Source organism: Macaca nemestrina, chromosome 5, assembly GCF_043159975.1.
Source record: "Macaca nemestrina isolate mMacNem1 chromosome 5, mMacNem.hap1, whole genome shotgun sequence".
NCBI classification, from domain to species: Eukaryota; Metazoa; Chordata; class Mammalia; order Primates; family Cercopithecidae; genus Macaca; species Macaca nemestrina.
The window spans coordinates 121,040,939-121,065,665 of record NC_092129.1 but is presented as its reverse complement, the minus strand read 5'-3'; the positions used below and the strand labels follow the sequence as shown (position 1 = coordinate 121,065,665).

The 24,727-nt window shown below is 33.5% G+C and overlaps 1 long non-coding RNA gene across 1 annotated transcript in view; it reads right to left on the bottom strand.

Annotated features, from left to right (window-relative positions):
* The window catches only part of LOC139363377 (uncharacterized), an 88,353-nt gene extending 68,981 nt beyond the window's left edge, over positions 1-19,372 (bottom strand). Inside the window, exons 1-2 of the long non-coding RNA XR_011623638.1 lie at positions 19,287-19,372; positions 2,475-2,620 (exon numbers count right to left, since the gene is read on the bottom strand). This is a non-coding gene — a long non-coding RNA (uncharacterized lncRNA). The remainder of the gene's footprint in view (positions 1-2,474; positions 2,621-19,286) is intronic.
* Between the last annotated feature and the right edge of the window lie 5,355 nt (positions 19,373-24,727).

Genomic DNA, 24,727 nt, shown 5'->3' with positions numbered 1-24,727 from the left:
TTTGGTTACCAAATTTTAACCTATTTAATATTGTATTTAACATTATTTTATCTTTCTTCTATATCACTAATACCATTTTATTCAAATTGTGTTTTTTTTCTGATGGAACAAAGCTAGAGTAGAAATAAAACTGGAATAGAGAGGGATGTATATTTTGGTTCTGGCTCTGTCACTACCAGATGTATGATCTTGAAAAATATACAAAAGTGTAACATCCTTGTGTTTCAAAGTTTAAGATTCTTCAAGTGAAACCTTGCAGTGTCATGACTCTCTTGAAATTGAACAACCTAACAATGAATAGATTTAAACATCCCACAAAACAGTAATGCTTTAGGAGCCTTGGGAAAAAAAAAAAAAAAAGATTTCCAGAGAAGGCTAAGAAAAATAAATGCTATTAAGTGTCTGAGAATAAGGAAAAGCTTTATCTGTCCATGCATGACAGAGAAGGTCAATTTGAATGTCAAAAGAGCATGTACAGAAAAACAAATACATGTAACTTTCTTGAGGGGGAAAACTTATTTTTGAATGTCCAGTCATATATCTTTCTTGGTTTGAAACCAAACTGTAACACATATTTCATAATATTTTTTCTATATTCAACTGTAAATTCTGAAAGTGGTACACTTTTAATTTCTTACCTTCCACTGAACCTAAAAATGAACATGTGAGTCAGTTTTGCTCAATGACGTATTAGCAGGTTTTAATTGTTATTCAAAAAAGGTTCTCCTTATATAAAGACTCAATGCAGTTAGCACCACTCTTTTCCTTTGACTCAAGTGTAGAAATAATGACATAAGTCATTGCAGCAGCAATTCTGAATACGCGAGCCTATAATCATGAATTGTAAACTAAGAAAACCATTACCCCATTCTGGTACTATCAAGTCGCTGGACCAACAACCAGTAGCTGTCTACCTACAGAATTCTTATTATGTAAGAAAAAATGAACCCTATCTATTAAGGACAATAATTAATTGAGTTTTCTTTTACTTGTAGCTGTACCAATATGCAAACATATATTAAAACATCTTAAATCATGTGCCACTGGTAACATCTTAGATAATATAATTTTAAAACAATGCTAAGTACCATATTTTGAAATGAAATTAGAGAGGTTATTACAAGAAAAATAAAGAGCATGTTAATCTTTCAAATGTTAAGATATATTTAAAATATCAGAGCAAGGTGTTATAACAAATAATTTTACAAAATGTGTTTCTTAGTCATGTTGAGCTCAGTGTGTTATTTTTTTATTTTAGCACTTCTAGCAGCAGTAACAACAGCAAGGTGAATGGTACTGCTAAGTGGATATATATGGTTCTACAGTGATAGCTCAATAATTTTGGAGATAATAGGCAATGTGAAAGCACATTGTTTTATAGCTGAAATTTAATGTGTCTTATTTATTATATGTAATGAACTTTGCAGAAAATGATATTTTTTAGGAAGTATTAACTTAATCTGATAGTTTTTGTGTATATAAGATTTGTAACCAAGATAACCTCTGAAGGCATCAAGATTTCTCAGAAAAGACACCTGCATAGTTCTTTTTAAGGTCATGTAACTTTCTCTCACCTTTTGATTACTTATTCTCTGGAAATACTTCTAGTTCCTTACCATTTTTGCTTGCCAATATAATTTCCATTTGTCTAGTATTATTTTATTCCCACTGGCAGAGAACCTCATATTAGATGTATTTAACTACTCATCCCTTAGGATAGAAATCCATATGATTTTAATGCTGCACAAATCAGATGTTAATAAACTGAGATTTGAGATTTAAATACATTATCATAGTATCTGTGGGAATCGTGTGAAAAAAATAAATATGAAACAAAATAACACAAAAACTATATTATTGTTAGTCCCACATCATTAATACTAGTATGCCAAAACTAAAACAATATAGCTTTTTGTATTTTGTAAATGCAATTTCTCACCAGAAATTTAGAGGGCTAATGCCTCTACCTTCTATGTGCTCCTTGATGACTTTTGCCTTTATGTCTGGATAAAATTTATATCGTGAAATAATTGATGTTGACGGCTAATTCCAATCTTCTTTTGCTTTACCTTTGAATTTACAATGGCTGTCTTTTTTATATAAATGTTTTTAATGCTAAATGTATTTTAGAAATGACAGTTGTGTAACAGATATAATAATGTTATTTCTCTCAGATTATCCATACAGAAATACTTTTTCCTATATTATAGCCACGCAAACATACTAAATTAAATTTACTGTAAAAGATAAAAATGTAAGATAACTTAAAATCTAATCTTAGGAATTAATAAATTGAAAATAAAACACATAATTTTACTTCTTATTAATTTCTTTTATAAGAGACAAAGTATCTCTTGACATTTTTACCCTGTTTGCATCTGGCAGGTTATTTCAGGTTTTGGAGTATAAATATGAGGTTTCCTTTTGCTTGCAGACAGCAATATGTTGTTACACAGGGGCAGATATGGATTTACCTGTATAACCAGGGGCACAGAGGCAGTTGTATCGATCAGTCCTGTAGACACAATTTTCTTCATCTAGACAAGGTGAGATTTTACATTTATTTACTTCAAGTTCACAGAAGGGCCCATGGTACCCAGGTTCACAATTACAAAAAAATCTGGAAAAAAGTGGAAAAATTAGAAATATCCATGTAACAATGATAATCATTTATTATATATGATTCATATTTGTATTTTAAATGTAAGACATTTGACTTAATTGAAATAAATAATATATATATTTCATGTTTTCTTTGAAAAAATATAGCAATTCCCCTTGCAAAATTTTGTTCTGCTCAAATGTTCTTGATGTGTGAAATTTTGAAAACCAATGTGTTGGGTAAATAATTACTGTAACCTGATGAATACTAGTATCAAAATATAGAAATAATTTCCAAAGGATATATTAAACTGATCAAAACTGTATACTTAGCAAAAATATCTCTTCATACTTTTTCCTTTTAGAAGTCTAGATAAAGAAGCTCTAGAAACTTTCCATAAAATGTTTTTGAGCTAGATTTTTATTTAGATTTTTTGAGGAAACTCTTCCTAATTAACTTCTTTCATCATTTTATAACCACAGAAGTCTAACATCCTCCAGGCTCCTTCTTGTACTTCTTCAACCGACATTAATTAATTGAGCACCAGGCATTAGGCATTAGTCATGTACCCATATTCAAGTGTAAATTAAACTTGAGCCTGCTTTTGAAAGTCTCAGGAACAGAACAGGAATACAGATGTGAAAACATTACAGTAGATACATATCAATTGAGACAGGTCTCATGAAAGCACGGCTAACTGTTAGAGAAGAGGTGACAGAAAAGGTCTTACTCAGTATTAATAAAGGAGTGGGATCAGGGTTTTAAAATTCTGTATATGAGTGAAAACATGCAGTATTTGTCTTTCCGTGCCAGATATATTTCATTTACAATAATGTCCTCCGGGTTCATGTATGTTGTTACAAAAAACAGGAATTCATTCCTTTATATGGCTGAAGAGTAGTTCATTGTTTACGTATACTACACATTTTTTATTCATTCATCTCTTAAGTAAAATAAGCCAGACAGCAGGGAAGAGGGGATAGGAAAGGTTGATTGATGGGTGCAAAGTTACCCTTAGAAAGGAAGAATAAATTTGGTGTCCTATCGCATAGTATAGTGCAGTATTGTCTAACTGTCTTTCCTAAACAGTAAGGTATTGTATATTCAAAATAGCTAGAGTAGAAAATTTTGAATGTTTTCACCACAAAGAAATCATGAATGTTTGAGGTGATCTCTATGCTAATTATCCTGATTTGTTCATTACAAATGAATGAACAAATCTGCTGTAATACAATATATTATGTAGTATAATGATACAATGTATTAATGTATCAAAATAGCACAACACATAAATGTTATAATTATGTGTAAATTAAAAATAAAATTAATAGAAAAAGAAAGAGTAAGGAATCTTTGTACCAGTTGGACAGAAGGCATTAAAATGTCATGTGCAATGGGATACTGGGTGAAAGAATAGAGTATTTCCCAAGAGTTCTTCATGTGACTAGGGAAATTACTATAATCACCTTTTTAGAGTAACACTAATCCAATTACTAACTTCTTGAATTTTTGTTCAAATAGTCAAACTGCTTTTCTCCATCTTATTTATTTTGCGAATATCTCCCCATCTAGTGAGAGGTAATGTAATGAACCTACCAAATGCCTTACTAAAATCAATAGATTTGTTAATAATACTGTCTTTGACTGCTACTTTGTGTTCTCACTGAATTAATGATGATTCCAAGGAATCACAGAATAGATAGGAATTGGACACAGAATTCTCAAAAATAGTAGTGAAAAGTATCTCAAGAAATGATTTTTTTTTCATATTGGCAAATTTAAAAATGTTATATTGCTATAAAAAGAAATAATGACTTTCAATTTATGTATTTCTTTCATGTACTTCTAACAGTTCTATTATATTTGTAGAAGTTTCAAAATCTAATTTATATTTTGAAATATTGAATACTAGTGAATTATTTTGAGATATCTTGCTTTTTCAGTGTTTTATGATAATCACCACCGATTGTCTCAATTTTTTCTAAATAGTAGTTTACTCATTTACTCTATAGAATTTTCTCTCTCTCTCATTTTGAAAATCAGAAAATCATAACATATCTTGTCTTTTGCCACCCAACTTTTGTTTTCTATTAATACAAATGATTCTTTAGTAGTATCATGATCAATCAGTACCCAAGTACCCTAAAATCTGGAAATCTGGACCACTAAAAAACCAGAGATGCTCTTCATTAATGATTCTTGTCTGAGTCATACTTTCTGCCAAATGGTGCTTTTCTTTTTTTAAAATTATTATTATTATTATTATTATTATTATTATTATTATTATCATACTTTAAGTTCTAGGGTACACGTGCATAACGTGCAGGTTTGTAATATATGTATACTTGTGCCATGTTGGTGTGCTGCACCCATCAACTCGTCAGCACCCATCACCTTTGTGCTTCTTTTACTAGTTTACATTCTACTTTTAGAAAGAGTATCTTCATTTATTCATTCATTTTTTCAATGATTTTGTATCAATATGGACTCATGGATTTTTATTTTCTCAATGGATAAAATATGTAATAATTACTATTTATTTTAATGTTTAATTTGTCAGAGATTTAGCTAAGGGAAGCTCTTCAAGCTGGCTTCTCTTTTCTTTCCACATATCCTCATTCTTTGATCATTCCCACTTTCTAGCACAAGATGTTCCAGGTTTACCTTAATGCATTCTCTGTCCTAGATTTGGCATCAGGCATTTTTTTCAGGAGCCCTGGTTTCTTTAAGTGAAGGATATTACTTAGAAATTAAATTATTGATACATCCATCACTATATGTATAAATATAGCTACATGTATGGATACATTGGCATATGTATGTACACATATAGTTGTATGTATATAACTGTGTTTGTGTATACATACATAGTCTATTTCTGTATCTTTGTGCATGTTTGTGTTTGTGTGTGTTTTAAACACATACATAGGAATGCATGAGCTCATACCAAACACTCCAATCATAATTTAACACAACAGGGTTCATTTTAATCCGGTCTATTTCTTTATCTGAAATTACTTTTTTAAATAACAAGAAATATGATTTTCATTATCCTAAATGTAGTTACTTACTTGTTCCATAAGTTAATGGGCAATTTTTGTGAAATGTCTTTTTGTCATGATGAAGATGTAGGTTTTGCCGAATGTTAATTTTTTTTGTCTGTATAGTTATCTTGAAGATACACCAAGAGATTCAGATTTTGACACCTACCCAGAATTCTTGTTTTTTCAATTATGATTTCCTTCTGAATTGTGCCTTTTGAACCCTTTGATAGTTTTTACTAAATGTTATATGCATTTTTTGCTTCCATCGCCATCCTTCAAATATATTTACCCTAATTTAAAATGAACTTCTGAAAAAGTTCTGCTTTTTTGTTTGTTCTTTAACATTTATCGTGTAACTTATTTTATGAATCTCAAATACATACCTTACACTTCTGATTTTGAAAGTGATGTCACACAGTAAATAAACATACATGTACTATCTCAAGACTTACAGAAGTTTATTTTTCTAAAGTTTTTGGCATACAGATAACTATGTGAAGAATTATTTTTAATAATAAGAATGATAATGATCCTTTCTTCAAAGAATGCTTCGCTTCTATTTCAATAACTTTTCTTTCCTTTTTGCTCTCATTCCAAGACTATTATTTTTTCTCATTTTCTAAACTACTCCTGAAATCTGAACTTTTCAACATAGCAAAAATATGCTTTACTTTTACATAAAATAAATTCCAAGCATTATTAAATTTCAAGACTCTGTTAACCCACAGATGCCTGTTCAACTGGAATGTTGGGGGTCCCTGCTTTGTTAATAATGATGCGAAAAGGCCCTGGGATTCCAGAGTCCATTTGGAAGTTTTCTGAATGGCATCTAAAATTTTGTAGAGATCAAAGAGAAAAATCATCGACCCACTATTAACAGCAGCCCCGGTGAAACAGTTTACAGAAAATATTCAACTTATGTTTCTTACTTTCCACCATGCTAAACAATATGAGGGCAAATTTGTGTGAAAATAACATTTGACTCTAGAACACAGCATCTACCTTTAATCCTTGTCTCTGCTTTCCCAGAAAAATGTAAATGTTCGCATTTTCTCTTTCTCCTTGCCTCCCTCCACCTGCCCCACCCTGCTCTCTTCCTGTTCCCTGTCTCTAATAGGAAGGGCAAGCACAATGCTGGAGTACTTGGGACGTTTTCACTATGCACTTAACATTGGCCCTTCAAAACGTTAAAAAAAATAAATAAATAAAAGTGTATAGGGTATGTCTGAAAAGATCCTTACCAAATTTTTCCCCCTAATGGCCTCTGACTATAGTGTGCAATTACTTCAGCTTTGGTATAATTTTCCTTTCACTATTACCTGCTGAGGGTCCCTTGATGTGAACCGCCTCTAATAAGGCTAGAGAAAAATTAAAAGTAAACCTGATTTTTATTAATGTCCTAAGGGATCCAGTCAAATGTACGGTAAGTATTGCATTTTATGTTAAATGTCCCTAAAGTATATTTTCCTTTGATAAACTCAATTTTAATAGCTTTTAAAATATACATATATAATAATATCTTCTATCTTGAGAGAACAATTAAGACCATGAAATATGTATTTTTGTTGAAATAAAAATTTCTCATTTAAATAAAAAGCTTTCACTTCAAAAGTTTTACTAGAATCGAACAAATATATTGTCAAAGTATTAAAATTATAATTCATACGTTTAATTTGGCATTGGCCTAAACTTTTTCAAATAGGTGTTCAAGATACTTTTTCAATCACTAAGATACATTTTAACAGTGACTTCTCAAGAAAATTCAACATATTAAAATAGAGATAAGGAAGAGTAACTATAATTTGCATAAAATGATATTGTCAAACTGAAAAAAGATGGAAAAATGCAAGATAATCACACAAATTTGTAGCCCCCAAATTAGCCACGATTACATTTAATTTGCATTATTCTTGTATACTTTTGCTCTTATTCCAGATGAGAGAGGAATTAATAAGTAGATGTGCTATTTGTATGCTTCTGAAGTTATTTTAAAATGTAATTATTAAATAGATTGAATAGTATCACAAAATCCAAATATAGAACAGAATGTTTAATAAGAGTTTTGATTCTAAAATGTAATTGTAATAAGATTAAATCATACTTGTTTGAGTAGATATTTTTTAAAAGCTTACATTCATAGGTGGGAACTGAACAATGAGATCACTTGGACTCAGGAAGGGGAACATCACACACAGGGGCCTATCATGGGGAGGGGGGAGGGGGGAGGGATTGCATTGGGAGTTATACCTGATGTAAATGACGAGTTGATGGGTGCAGCACACCAACATGGCACAAGTATACATATGTAACAAACCTGCACGTTATGCACATGTACCCTACAACTTAAAGTATAATAATAATAAATTAATTTTAAAAAAAAAAGCTTACATTCTAAAGAAGAAAATGAAATTATAAAGTGTCACATGTGAAACTTTCTGATAAGGACTTTTTAGCCTATGTTAAAGCAATTCGAATTTTGAAAGAATTTATTTTACATTTTAAAGCATTTCTACTTTTTTCTTGTGATATTATAACTGCATTCATGAACCACACTTCTTTATAATTAACGACAATTTTTACTTAGAACATGAATAATCTATTTTATATTTGCAACATGTCTTTATTGCGTTGTATATAAATATATGTCTACATTATTTATCATACTCACAACATGTCTTTATATGTTTTTATTATAATTGCATGTGGGTGTGAATCTGATTTGAAAGAGTGATGTTATAGTAAATTCTCTAGTAGAATAAACATCATTTGGATTGATGAGTGTTTCTAGGCAAACAATTACAGAAGAGTAAACAGATTTTTGTCTTTTGGTGAAATGCATATTAACTAATCACTTTTAAATTTGTAACAGCGAAGAATTACTCAACTTGTGAACATCACAAACTGAATGGTCACAATATGCTTGTTGATAATTATCTGGCTATGATAATCACATCAGCCAGGCTTTTGCAACATTTTCTTCTATGTTTTCTTTAAATGGACTAGCCACTGTTACTGTAATTGTTCTTGCAAATTCTATTTAGTTGTAAATTTTCAGTAGATAGATACTATTGTGAGTGACCTAAGTGAACTAGTAGCAATGACTTGAAAAGACATTAGTTGTATTGGATAACATATGCTATGAAGTGTCAGAAAAATGTAAATTCCAGTGTTCATTTTTGCAATGGATTTGTATATTAATTGGGGCTGTCATTCATGTGTCATTATATCTCAGCAAACTCATCTTTAAATCATGTTACTATAGGTAAGTCTTAATTGTTGCAGGCCACAGTTTCAATAACCACAAGAGAGAATAGAATAGATTAAAAACATGAATCTAACTATGAGGCATATATGTAGTAACTCTTGTTTTTAATATGTTTTTGTTTATGTGGCAACAGTTTAATTTACTTTGAACTAACTATAAAATTATTTGTTTTAAATTAGTTGGTAGATTACTTGAAATATTTTTAATGAGTACTTAATCAATAGATTAAGTTTTTCAAAAAAATAAAAATTACTTTCTTTAAGAAGAGATAAGAAAATCAAATGTGACTACCTCATTTTCAGCTGCTAATTGATTTTTAATCTTTGAAAGATTTTAATTCATTGAAAATGGCTTTTATTATACTAATTTATACCAGGTAATTTTCTAAGAATAGAATACTTAACACCTGTATGCCCATCACCCATATTTAACTCATCTTAGTATTGATTCATGTTGCTGAAAATTTTTTAAGGAAAACACACAAAACGCAGTTGATCTGTCACATATATGATATATATATGTGTATATATATGTATATATGTATATATATATCTGAGATCTGTGATAAATATGTATGCACACAGGTATAAATGCATGAAACTCCTATGCATCCATTCAATTAATTATCCTCCATTCCTCTCTACCGGGAGAAAATTGCTACTCTTAAGATGCTATGTATTTTTTAAAATATGTTTTAATACTTCACTAAATATGAATTACATATCATATTATTCTGAGACTTATTTTTTCAATCATACATTTTAATAAATATTTAAGTGATATACTTTTCTATAATTTATTCACAGTAAGTAATGTATAAATGCTTATGATTATGTTGCATTGTATTTGTTTTGTTTTCTAATGTTTACCAATGTCAAGATATTGGAAAGGAATCACCTTGTTCATATATCCTTGCTGACAGTGCTGAATGTTGCCATGGAATTGGGTTTCATGATATTAATTAAAATAGATCTAACAATGCATAGACTATTGGATATGCTTGACAATCAAATGCAAAATGAGCAAATAAGCATATAAATCAGAGAAACAGAGTGGACGTCAGTGGACTGATTCACAGATATCTATGGCAGAGGCTAACTGATGATGGGGTTTTAGAAATGAAATATATAAACAGTCTAGTTATGGTGCTGCCTCGTATATACAATGAAATGTCTAGTTTTGGAGGACAGAGACATAATTCAATTTGGCTTTGTAGGGATTCTCTGCCTCTTTCACAATTCCAAGACCTAAGCTATGTCACAGACTCAGTTACTCAACTGAAAATCAGGGTTTACTCTCTTAAGAGGAATCTTTAATAGAGTAATAGGTATTTTATGTATCTTTTTGAAGTCTTCCTCAGAGGTATCTGAGGCTATTTACCAGTAGGACTGTTCTCTGGTGAAAGAAAGATATTCAGACCTTTTAGGAGTTGCTGAATACTGGTTCTGAAAGTATACTTAACCTTACAATGCTACTAATCCACTAGTAGAAACAAATTATTGAGGTCAGTTCAGATGAGGCCACAAACACATCTTCTCTTTGATTTTGTTTTTTACCCATAGTTCTTGAATATACAGTGTAGTTGATATATTTAGTAACAGCACAATTTCTACATTACAGTAAGAGCTATTATGGAGAAAAATCCAATTGGAAGATCTTGTCCTGCCCCTATAGACCCATGGAGATTTTAAACTGATGGCAATTTTGTATTCCTATGGTACTTGTAGTGATTGGTGTCCCCTTGAAAGGAATGAAAGTTGTAGGGGTGGTGTTTCCAAACATCTCTACTTATCTCACCAGATTGGACAATGAGAAAGCTAGATAGGGCACAGAAAATGAGAGGAATGATAGAATATTGTTGGAAACTTAAACAGGATCTGATGCAAATTTCACCAATTCTAAAGTTTGGATCTCTATGAAGATAGATAAACAGAGCTCCTGGTACCTGAGTCCAACTATGGCAGAGAAAATTAGTTATTTTGTATTCTAATTAGTGCAGCTCCACTTGAATTTGTCAGAATGCCTTTTTAAAGATATTTCAAAAGACCTAAATAAATAGAAAACAATTTTTCTTAAATTGCCCTACACATTCAATGAAATTCCAATCAAAATTGCTTGTTTGAACGTATAACCAAAACAGCATGGTACTGGTACCAAAACAAAGATATAGACTAATGGAACAGAACAGAATCCTCAGAAATAATATCAGACATCTATAGCCATCTGATCTTTGACAAACCTGAGAAAAACAAGAAATAGGGAAAAGATTCCCCATTTAATAAATGGTACTGGGAAAATTGGCTAGTCATAAGTAGAAAGCTGAAAGTAGATCCTTTCCTTACTCCTTATAGGAAAATTAATTCAAGATGGATTAGAGACTTAAATGTTAGACCTAATACCATAAAAACCCTAGAGGAAAACCTAGGTAATACCATTCAGGACATAGGCATGGGCAAGGACTTCATGTCTAAAACACCAAAAGCAATGGCAACAAAAGCCAAAATTGACAAATGGAATCTAATTAAACTAAAGAGCTTCTGCACAGTAAAAGAAACTACCATCAGAGTGAACAAGTAACCTACAGAATGGGAGAAAATTTTTGCAATCTACTCATCTGACAAAGGGTTAATATCCAGAACCTACAAATAACTCAAACAAATTTACAAGAAAAAAACAACCCCATCAAAAAGTGGGCAAGGGATATGAACAGATATTTCTCAAAAGAAGACATGCGTACAGCCAACAGACACATGAAAAAATGCTCGTCATCTCTGGCCGTCAGAGAAATTCAAATCAAAACCACAATGAGATACCATCTCACACCAGTTAGAATGGCAATCATTCAAAAGTCAGGAAACAACAGGTGCTGGAGAGGATGTGGAGAAATAGGAACACTTTTACACTGTTGGGATTGTAAACTGGTTCAACCATTATGGAAAACAGTATGACGATTCCTCAAGGATCTAGAACTAGATGTACCATATGACCCAGCCATCCCATTACTGGGTATATACCCAAAGGATTATAAATCATGCTGCTATAAAGACACATGCACACGTATGTTCATTGCAGCACTATTCACAATACCAAAGACTTGGAATCAACCCAAATGTCCATCAGTGACAGACTGGATTAAGAAAATGTGGCACATATACACCATGGAGTACTATGCAGCCATAGAAAAGGATGAGTTTGCGTCCTTTGTAGGGACATGGATGCAGCTGGAAACCATCATTCTCAGCAAATCATCCCAAGAAAAACCAAACACTGCATGTTCTCACTCATAGGTAGGAACTGAACAATGAGATTACTTGGACTCAGGAAGGGGAACATCACACAGCGGGGATTGCATTGGGACTTATACCTGATGTTAATGACGAGTTGATGGGTGCTGACGAGTTGATGGGTGCAGCACACCAACATGGCACAAGTATACATGTGTAACAAACCTGCACGTTATGCACATGTACCCTAGAACTTAAAGTATAATACTAATAATAAAAAAAAAAAGAATACAAGTTGATTCTAACAGAAGAAATTGCCGCAATATCTAAAGCTGCCTGAAGATTAAGTAGCCCTACTAGTATTGAGATATTTCAAAGGTAAGTAATTAAGATTCATGACACTAGCACATGGATGAGTAACTGAACTAAAGCAACAGGACAGAAATAGAGAAATAGACATATCCATATGTGGAAACATGATCTGCAACCAAGAAGGCACTACAGATCAGTGAGTAAATGATGAATTTATTTATATAAAAAAATAAACTTAAGAATCTATGTTTGTTTTTTAAGTGTGTAAAGAATGAGATAAGAATACTTTATACCCATACTCATACATACAATATGCCTGATGCATCTACATATAAAGAACATTTTAATTATTTTAAAAGGAAATATAGGGAAAAAATCCTTTCATCCTAGTGTAAAGAAAAGTTAAATAAGATGAAACTTGCAAACCATATACTAAGTAATAGATTAATTCAAATATATTAAAATTAAGTTTTAGTACATATAACTTATAAAGGTGAAGTGTCTCTTTCAATAAGAACTTATATTCAATAAATACAACTAAGAAAGACATTTAAAAAATCATATATAAGGATTCTTACACAGCAATAAGAAGAAAAAACATTAAAGAGCAGATGCTGACTCAGCAAGATGGCGGAATAGGAATTGCTCAGGTCTGCGTCTCCCAGAGAGACGAATGCAGAAGGCAGATGATTTCTGCATTTCCAATTGAGGTACCCAGTTCATCTCCTTGGGACTGGTTAGATAGTGGGTGCAGACCACAGAAGGCAAGCAGAAGCAGGGTGGGGTATTGTCTCACCTGGGAAGTGCAAGGGGTCAGGGGCCTCCCTCCCCTAACCAAGGGAAGCCTGGAGGGACCTTGCTGTGAGGGGCAGTGCTATCTGGTGCAAACACTATGCTTTCCTCACGGTCATTGAAACCCACAGACCAGGAGGTTCCCTCAGGGGCCTACACCACAAGGACCCTGGGTTTCAAGGAAAAAACTGGGTGGCCATTTGGGCAGACACCAAGCTAACTGCAGGAGTTTTTTTTTTCTTTTTTTCTTTTTTCCGTATCCCAGTGGCACCTGAAACGCCAGCAAGACAGAGCGCTTCATTCCCACGGAAAGGGGACTGAAGTCAGGGAGTCAAGTGGTCTTCCTCAGCAGATCCCACGCCTACAGAGCCCAGCAACCTAAGATCCACTGGCTTGAAATTTGCACTGCCACCACAGCAGTCTGAAGTCCACCTGGGATGCTGGAGCTTAGTTGGGGGAGGGGCCATTACTGAGGCTTGAGTAGGGAGTTTTCCCCTCACAGTGTGAACAAAGCCCATCAGGAAGTTTGGACTGAGGGGAGCCCACCATAGCACTTCAAAGCCACTGTAGCCAGACTGCCTCTCTAGAAAACTCTTCTCTGGGCAGGGCATCTCTGAAAGAAAGGCAGTAGCCCCAGTCAGGGGCTTATGAATAAAAGTCCCATATCCCTGGGACAGAGCACCTGAGGGAAGGGACGGTTGCTGGAGCAGCTTTAGCAGACTTAAACGTTCCTGCTTGCCAGCTCTGAAAAGAGCAGCGCATCACCCAGCACAGTGCTCAAGCTCTCCTAAAGAACAGACTGCCTCAAGTAGGTCCAGGGCCCAACAGGGGTTGACAGACACCTTATACAGGAGAGCTCTGGTTGGCATCTGGCGGGTACTCCTCTGGGATGAAGTTCCAGAGGAACGGGCAGAAAGCAATATTTGCTTTTCTGCAGCCTCCATTGGTGATACCCAGGCAAACAAGGTCTGGAGTGGACCTCCAGCAAACTCCAGCAGACCTGCAGAAGAGGGTCCTGACTGTTACAAGGAAATCTAACAGACAGAAAGCAATAGCATCAACATCAACAGAAAAGATGGCCATGCAGAAACTCTCTCAAAAGGTCACCAAGAGCAAAGACCAAAGGTAAATAAATCCACAAAGATGTGGAAAAACCAGCACAAAAAGGCTGAAAATTTTAAAAACCAAAATGCCTCTTCTCCTCCAAAGGATGACAATTCCTCACCAGTAACGGAACAAAACTGGATGGAGAATGAGTTTGACGAATTGACAGAAGTAGGCTTTAGAAGGTGGGTAATAACAAACTCCTCCGAGCTAAAAAAGCGTGTTCTAACCCAATGCAAGGAAGCTAAGAACCTTGATAAAATGTTAGAGGAATAACCAGTTTAGAGAAGAACATAAATGACCTGATGAAGCTGCAAAACACAGCACGAGAACTTTGTGAAGCATACACAAGTATCAATAGCTGAATAGATCAAGTGGAAGAAAGGATATCAGAGACTGAAAATCAACTTAATGAAATAAAGTAAGAAGACAAGATTGTAGAATAAAGAATGAAAAGGAACAAACAAAGCCTACAAGAAATATGGGATTATGTGAAAGGACTAAACCTATGTTTGATTGGTGTACCTGAAAGTGACAGGGAGAATTGAACTAAATTGGAAAACATGCTTCAGGATATTATCCAGGAGAACTTCCCCACCTAGCAAGACAGGCCAACATTCAAATTCAGGAAATACAGAGAACACCACAAAGATACTCCTCGAGAAAAGCAACCCCAAGACAAATAATCATCAGGTTCTCCAAGGCTGAAGTGAAAGAAAAAATCTTAAGGGCAGCCAGAGGGAAAGGTCAGGTTATCCACAAAGGGAAGCCCATCAGACTAACAGTGGATCTCTCTGCAGAAAACCTACAAGCCAGAAGAGAGTGGGGGCCAATATTTAACATTCTTAAAGAAAAGAATTTTCAACCCAAAATTTCATATCCAGCCAAACTAAGGTTCATAAGTGAAGGAGAAATAAAATCCATTACAGTCAAGAAAATGCTGGGGGTTTCTGTCACCACCAGGCCTGCCTTACAAGAGCTCCTGAAGGAAGCACTAAATATGGAAAGGAAAAAAGGGTACCAGCCTCTGCAAAAACAACCCAAAATGTAAAGACCATCGACACTATGAAGAAACTGCTTAACTAATGGGCAAAATAACCAGCTAACATCATAATAACAGGATCAAAATCACACATAACAAAATTAACCTTATATGTAAATGGGCTAAATGTCCCAATTGAAAAGCACAGACAGGCAAATTGTATAAAGAGTCAAGAACCATCAGTGTGCTGCTGTATTCAGGAGATGCATCTCATATGCAAAGATACATATAAGCTCAAAATAAAGGGATGGTTGAATATTTACCAACAAATGGAAAGAAAACAAAAATCAGGTGTTGCAATCATAGTCTCTGATAAAACAGACATTAACCAACAAAAAATCAAAAAGACAAAGGATGGCATTACATAATGGTAAAGGGATCAATGTAACAACAAGAGCTACCTATACTAAATATATATGCACCCAATACAGGAGCACCCAGATTCATAAAGCAAGTACTTACAGACTTACAAAGAGACTCCCACACAGTGATAGTGGGAGACTTTAACACCTAACTGTCAATATTAGACAGATCAACGAGACAGAAAATTAACAAGGACATTCAAGACTTGAACTCAGCTCTAGACCAAGTGGACCTAATAGATATCTACAGAACTCTCAACCCCAGATCAACAGAAAATATACTCTTCTCAGCACCAGTAGCACTTATTCTAAAATTGACCACATAATTGGAAGTAAAACATTCCTCAGCAAATGCAAAAGAACAAAAATCATAACAAACAGTCTCTCAGACCACAGTGCAACAAATTAGAACTCAGGATTAAGAAACTTACTCAAAACGGCACAACTACATGGAAACTGAACAACCTGCTCCTGAATGACTAATGGGTAAATAACAAAATCAGGCAAGAGAAAGAAATAAAGGGTATTCAAATAGGAAGAGAGAAAGCCAAGTTATCTCTGTTTGCAAACGACATGATTGTATATTTAGAAAACCCCATTGTCTCAGCCCAAAAACTCCTTAAGCTGATGAGCAACTTTAGCAAAATCTCAGGATACTAAATCAACGTGCAAAAATCACAAACATTGCTATTATAATAGACATTAATAGACAAACATTAATAGACAGAGAACCAAATCATGAATAAACTCTCATTCATAATTGCTACAAAGAGAATAAAATACCTAGGAATACAACTTACAAGTGATGTGAAGAACCTCTTCAAGGGAACTACAAACTTCTGCTCAAGGAAATAAGAAAGGAAACACAGAAAAATGAAAAAAAAAAATTCCATGCTCATGGATAGGAAGAATCAATATGGTGAAAATGGCCATACTGCCCAGAGTAATTTATAGATTCAATGCTATTCCAATCAAGCTACCATTGACTTTCTTCCATTATTGGAAAACAAAACAAAACAAAACAAAACAAAAAACAAAAAACAAATACTTTAAATTTCATATGGAACCAAAAAAGAGCCCGTATACCCCAGACAATCCTAAGCAAAAGCTGGAGGCAACATGCTACCTGACTTCAAACTATACTACAAGGCTACAGTAACCGAAACAGCATGATACTGGTACCAAAACAGATATATAGATCAATGGAACAGAACAGAAGCCTCAGAAATAATGTCACACATCTACAACCATCTGATCTTTGACAAACCTGACAAAAACAAGCCATGGGGAAAGGATTCCCTATGTAACAAATGGTGCTGGGAAAACTGGCTAGCCATATGCAGAACTCTGAAAATGGACACCTTCCTTACACCTTATACAAAAATTAACCCAAGATGGATTAAAGATTAAAATGTAAGACCTAAAATCATAAAAACTCTAGAAGAAAACCTAGGCAATACCATTCAGGACATAGGCATGGGCAAAGACTTCATGACTAAAACAACAAAAGCAATGGCAACAAAAGTCAAAATTGACAAATGGGATCTAATTAAACTAAAGAATTTCTGCACAGAAAAAAATAAAATAAAATAAAATAATAATAAATAGATAAATAAATAAATATATATATAAATCATCAGAGTGAACAGACAACCTGCAGAATGGGAGAAAATTTTGCAATGTATCCATCTGAGAAATGGCCAATATCCATAATCTACAAGAAACTTAAACAAATTTACAAGAAAAAAAAATCCCATCAAAAAGTGGGTGAAGGATATAAACAGACACTTTTCAAAAGAAGACATTTATGCAGCCAACAAACATGAAAAAAAGCTCATCATCACTAGTCATTAGAGAAATGCAAATCAAAACCACAATGATATGCCATCTCATGCAAGTTAGAATGGTGATCATTAAAAAGTCAGGAAACAACAGATGCTGGAGAGATGCTGGAGAAAATGTGGAGAAATAGGAATGCTTTTACACTGTTGGTCGGAGTGTAAATTAGTTCAACCATTGTGGAAGACAGTGTGGTGATTCCTCAAGGATTTAGAACTAAAAATACCATTTGAGCCAGCAATCAATTACTCGGTATATACCCAAAGGATTAAAAATCATTCTACTACACAGACACATGAACATGTATGTTTATTGCAGCACTATTCACAATAGCAAAGACTTGGAATGAACCGAAATGCCCATCAATGTTATACTGGATAAAAAAGGAAATGTGGCACATATACACCATGAAATATTATGCAGCTATAAAAAAAAGAATGAGTTAATGTCCTTTGCAGGGACATGGATGAAGCTGGAAACCATCATTCTCAGCAAACTAACACAAGAACAGAAAACCAAGTACTGTATGTTCTCACTTATAAGTGGGAGTTGCACAATGAGAACATATGGACACAGGGAGGGGAACAGCACACACTGGGTCCTGTTGAGGGGCAAGGGGATAGCATTAGGAGAAATACCTAATGTAGTTGACGGGTCGTTGGTTACAGCAAACCACCATGGCACATGTATACCTATGTAACAAACCTGCACATTCTGCCCGTGTATCCCAGAACTTAAAGTAAATAAATACATATATAGGCAGATGCCATAATTAGGCATTTCTAGAAAGGCCAAATTAAACATCTCAAAATGTACATAAAATTGTTAAACTTCATATTATTATAAGAATGCAGGGAGACTACAATAAGATATAACTTTACATAAAGCTTAAGATGGTGGGAGTTATACCTGATGTAAATGACAAGTTGATGGGTGCAGCACAGCAACATGGCACAAGTATACATATGTAACAAACCTGCACGTTATGCACATGTACCCTACAACTTAAAGTATAATAATAATAAATAAATTTAAAAAAAAGATGGAACATTCTGAAAATGCCAATAAAAACATTTATTCCCTGCTAAGAGTACAAAAATTGTATTTTTCAAAAGAAATGAAAAAAATATATAGATGTGATTTAGCAAATGTGACCATGTTTACCCAATGGTTCAACAATTCTATGTATGTATCCTCGGATATACTAGTACTTGTGTATTTAGAGAAATATTTGAAAACTTTAATATCATTGTAGGTAAGACAAAAGAAGCAAATAGTCCAAATATCTATAATCAGTAGAAAAATAAATTTTGGCATATATTTAATATGAAATATTCTATAAAAGTTAAAAATGAGCAACAGATTCATGCATCAACAGGAACGACAAAATATGTTCAACAACAATTTCCAGAGACTATACACAATATTGTTTTGCTTCTATTAACATGGAAACTAAAGAGCATTTTGTTCAGGCACACATACAAATAGTACTATAAACTAACAGCAAGAGTGTTAAATAAAAATTTGAGATTTTTGACATAAGTGATTGGATGGGAGAAATGAGGATGTACTGGTACAAGCACAAACGTATCAGTAGTGATCTGCTGCCTTAGTTATATAATGGGCACATGTGTGCTCACTTTATTATTTGCTGAATTACACATGTCAAATAATTAATTTAATAAAAAGTAGCTTCTTACCTGTTTGTCAGATCCACACATGTCCCATTATTTTTGCAAGGTTCAGAGGAACATTCATTAATTTCAATTTCACACAGAGATCCAGAAAACCCAGGTCTGCAAATACACCTTTTAAACAAAAAATTTAGTAACTCCATTAGTATAGATGTATAAAATCAATGCTTCAACTAATTGCAGTGTGGCAAGTTTTTAATAAGTATAAATGTTGCTTAATTCACCAATTAAAGTTCTATACCTATATATACATCTAGACACATAAACATGTATCTAGATACTTTTTAGTTTTCTGTACCTGAAATTGTTGACCATATCTTCACAGTCACCATAATCCTGGCAGGAAAGGAAGAGGCACTCTTTCACATCAATTTCACAGTGTTTACCTTCAAATTCTGCAAAGAGTATGAGATGAGTATGGATGAGCAATCCTTGTTATAGAGTAAAAAAATCAGAATCAGTGGTAGTCTAAAGAATACATTCATAATGGAGGTTAAAAAAAAAAGAAAATAATCTCAAGCTTCTCATAAAACTCCATTTCACATAATGTGTGCATAAAAACATACCAGTTTCTAGATTAATCAGTTTGAATGAAAGATTCTAGGGAGGAATACTCTACTAAATCCTCTGAGAAGGTAGAGATGTTGCTAATGTTGCTGTTGTTTTAAAGTATTTAAATGTTTGAACAAGAAGAACTGAAATGATCCGGAAAGCAAATGAATTAATGTGATGACCAATCTTAAAGTAAAATTGAGCTTCAATGATCAAATTTATTCAAGGCAGTTAGCAGATGAGGCAAATTATTTAATTGCTTTTTAGATGCAAGTGATTCAAAGAAAACAAATTATTTTGATTCATAGCTACATAATCAGTCATCCATTTAAACACACACCAGTTATATTTTTTAAAAAATGTGAAAGAAAATTATACAGGCTGATAAAAGAGGCAGTTGTAATTATTTCAACTCATTTGTGTCAGAAAAAAACCTGCATGTAATCACTTTTTACAATACAATGAAATATATTAATATTTATAATAAACAGTTAAACAATTCTATGGTTATATATTGACTAAGTATAATAAAGTATATGCTTAAAACTATTTTTCTTGTTCGTATTGTTTCTGTACTAATTCAAACATGTAAGAAACAAGATTTCCCTTTATTTTGCTTTTTCGGTGATATTACTAAGCACTAAATAAGTTCAGTCACATCATACAATATTCTAAATGTCAATATGCAATCAGGCTAATTTAGTTTGAGGAACAAAGTGTCATTCAAGTTATTTTAAGGAAACTGTATTCATTGTTGGCATACACATAGACTGGAATTGGAACTAAGAAGCATTTAAAGGGAAGCATAGTCTAGCTATCCAGGAATGGCTGTCTTCCTTTCATAGTACCTGTCCTTTATCCTTCTCATATCACTTTTTCTTCTCTTTCTATCACAAATATCTCAACATGTTCAGTTTCAAATCACTTGTAATGTTGCCATGCAAATGATATAGCACAGTTTTCTTGGTCTCTGTCTATATTATGATATTTCAGCTTCAGCACCAACTGTTCAATAAAAAATTCCCTCGGTATTTCGTCACTCAGATTCTCATGATAGCACATGGAATTTCTGACCTACTTCATCTTTTCATATCATACCATGCCACAGTCAATGCCATTCTCTGTGGTGTCTACCATTGGATCAAACTCCAAACTTGCCTCCCGTTGCAATTTAACAGGGAGCTTGGTGTTACACCTTATGAAATCTGGCTGCCTCTTTGGTAGGATATAATATGGAAAACTAAAAGTTACATAATCCAAAAGAAAACAAAAAAGAAAATTAAACAAAGTACAGATATAACAAATAAAAAACAAATAGCTAGATGGTGTATTTATAGCCACACATATCAAAAATTATATTAAATATGATTTTTAAAAACTCCAATTTGAAGGTAGAGGCAGACTAAATAACAGAAGAAACTACATGATAGCTAAAAGAAATTTATTTAAAACATAATAACAATGATAGGTAAACATTTAAAAGATGGAATGATCACACATTATAAAACACTAATTGTTAAGTAAGCTACAGTACTTATGTGGCTAGCAGCCCAGGTAGTCTTCATGACAAACAATATTTTTAATATGCTGTATTTTTCTTACTCAATTCTCAGAGCCTACAAATGAATTTCTGAAGTTACACTTTTGTAGTTCGTTCATACACTAGATGTTGTATCCTCAGCATTAGAAACAAAGTTAAAATGAATTACTTCCAAGTTAATACGGCTCTCCTCACTTTAGGTGAGCAAGTTGTAATTGTTCCAACATGCAAGATGTTTAATTCTTTAAGTATTTGATTGAGGTTAGATTTTTCACAAGTTAAAAATTTAAAAAGTTAGCCGGGCGCGGTGGCTCACGCCTGTAATCCCAGCACTTTGGAAGGCCGAGGCGGGCGGATCACAAGGTCAGAAGATCGAGACCATGGTGAAACCCCGTCTCTACTAAAAATAGAAAAAATTAGCCGGGTGCAGTGGCGGGCGCCTGTAGTCCCAGCTACTCGGGAGGCTGAGGCCAGAGAATGGCGTGAACCCGGGAGGCGGAGCTTGCAGTGAGCCGAGATTGCGCCACTGCACTCCAGCCTGGGCGACAGAGGGAGACATCGTCTCAAAAAAAAAAAAAAAAAAAAAAAAAAAAAATTTAAAAAGTTGAGTGCATTTCACCATTCCTACTTTAAGCCTGGTTAGTTTTCTCTGGGAGGCAGGGCATTTTGACACTAAAGTGATTCTTAGAAATGTTGTTTTGAGGCAGTGGAACTCAGGGGCACTGACTGGCTATAAAGAAGTGTGAGTGAGCCTCCATGATTTCAGCTGTGCTGATGAATTAGAACACTCAAGGCCCAGGACCTTGGGTAGCTCACAGGATAACCTTGTTTCCCGTGATTTTGTCGTATTCATTAAGTTTGACATTTCTGAGATGGAGTTTTGTTACCAACTGGCAACATATGTCAATGGGTTGAGGAAATGAGATTGCCGAAATGCAGTAGACACTGGGAGAAAAAATAAAGTATATGTGGATTGCATTCAAAATAAAGCAAAGCTTTGCTGAGAGAGCTTATGTTTTAGGGATTTTAAGAGTGAAGTGTGCATACAGTCACGTGCTGCATAACAACATTTTGGTCAATGACAGACCACATTTTTAGCGACAAGGATCTTTAAAGATTATAATGGACCTGTAAATGCGTAGGGTATCTCATCTAGGTTTGTGTCAGGACACTCTATGGTGTTCACACAACAAAATTGCCTAGTGATACATTTCTCAGGATATATCCCCTTTTTTAAGCAATACATGACTGTATACTTAATCCCAAACTACATATTCTATAATCCTTGGTGTTAGAAGTTACAATTCATTTCTATGAAAGGTTCTTGTTTTGAATATATGAAGTTACAGGTAAGAAACTATCCAAAAAGAAAGTTTAGTATTACTAATTTTATGTTGTCCCCTTGTTCTTTATTCCTACTCAGAACTATTCGGTTGACCCTACTTTGTTAACTGCAGTGAGGATCTTCACATGCATTAAAAGTGAAGCATTCTCAAATGGATACTGCCTTGATCCTTTTCTTACACTGTCTCATCTGTGTATGATAACAAATACACATGGTTAGTAAATGATATTTTTATACTTCTGCACTTATTCTTCGAAAATATACAAAATTAAATTTTAAAGCCTACTGCAGAAATATAAGATCTAAATCAATCTGGATTATAGGTATTAATTTTTAAAATTAAATAATATTTTTCCTAACAAATTCAGCCTTTTTGCAGTTTGTGCTCTAGAAGGTAATGTTTGGAACAGAGTACAATAATGAAATTTTCATTAAAAAACCCATTTTACATAACATTTTATTGTTCAGGACTATATTTTAACAATCTCCACTTCAGAACTGGTATTTTTTTTTTTTTTTTTTTTTTTTTTGAGACGGAGTCTCGCTCTGTCCCCAGGCTGGAGTGCAGTGGCCGCATCTCAGCTCACTGCAAGCTCCGCCTCCCGGGTCTACGCCATTCTCCTGCCTCAGCCTCCCGAGTAGCTGGGACTACAGGCGCCCGCCACCTCACCCGGCTAGTTTTTTTTTTTTGTATTTTTTAGTAGAGGCGGGGTTTCACCGTATTAGCCAGGCTGGTCTTGATCTCCTGACCTTGTGATCTGCCCGTCTCGGCCTCCCAAAGTGCTGGGATTACAGGCTTGAGCCACCGCGCCCGGCCCAGAACTGGTATTAATTGGAGTAATTTGAAATGAATGTAAATAGGGAAAAAACTAGTGTATATCATAGCATGAATTCAAACAAGGTAGTTAAAAATAATATATTTTAAAATAAAAGCTCACTTAAAAATGTTTTTCTTTCAAAAGTATTAAATGTCTTATTTCTATTTATTCTTAATTAAATAATCTAATTTCTCTGGATTTAAAAACTTGATAAAAAGAAAACAAAAAATGCTTCAGAAGTTTCTCTTAGCAAGTCAGATTTTTAAAAAATATTATTTTATTGAAAAATATTTGTATTCAAATATTAACATTTTCTAAAATAATTAACCAATATAAGTAATTCTTCAAATTTAACTTTAAAAACTATGAAATATGAATATATAGAACTAATATTTCCAATAGTCCCTAATAAGATTTTTTAACACCTATTTTTAAAGTGAACTTAAAAAAAGAAAAGCTAATATTTTAGAATGTAATAAATATTTAACATGTTTTGTTTAATTATGTATGTATTTTCTTTAAGGAATTTTCTAAATTCAAATTTCTACAGCTATTAACCTTAATAAGTATGTGCTACAACATGGGTACCTGTTTTTAATTGTCAACAGGAGTAATTTCTAATTTATACAAACTATTTTGTCAAATGACACATTTATTTGGTATTTGTACTTGTATACCTTAGGTAATGTAGAATTAACATAATGATAGTATATATACTGGAGTAATAGACACATTTAAATGCAACTACTTGTCTCCCCTGATACTACAATTCCATCAAGCTTAGGATCACAATTGTAAATCAATAGCACATGTAAATGATCTGATTCTGCTTTCACTACAGCTCCTTGCAAGGTATCTTTGCCACATTTTAATCCTGTCATTTAAAGAAACATCTGCTTCTTTCACCTTGAAGACATACAAAGTGGCTGTTTTATAAACTAAGCTCTTTAGATTAAATTAAGAAGCATTTGATAGGGTAATTTTTTGCCTACAAACTGAGAAATAGAGTAATTCAAGAAGAAACAAAAAAAAATTCATAAAAAGACCATTAGAAGAAATTACTTAACTCTTGACATATTTCTAGGCTAGACACACACATGCTAACATAATAATTCTACTGTATGCTACAAACACACACATTCTCATGCATTTCATCTGAAGTCCTCTTTATCTTCTTAATCTTCATGTGGTT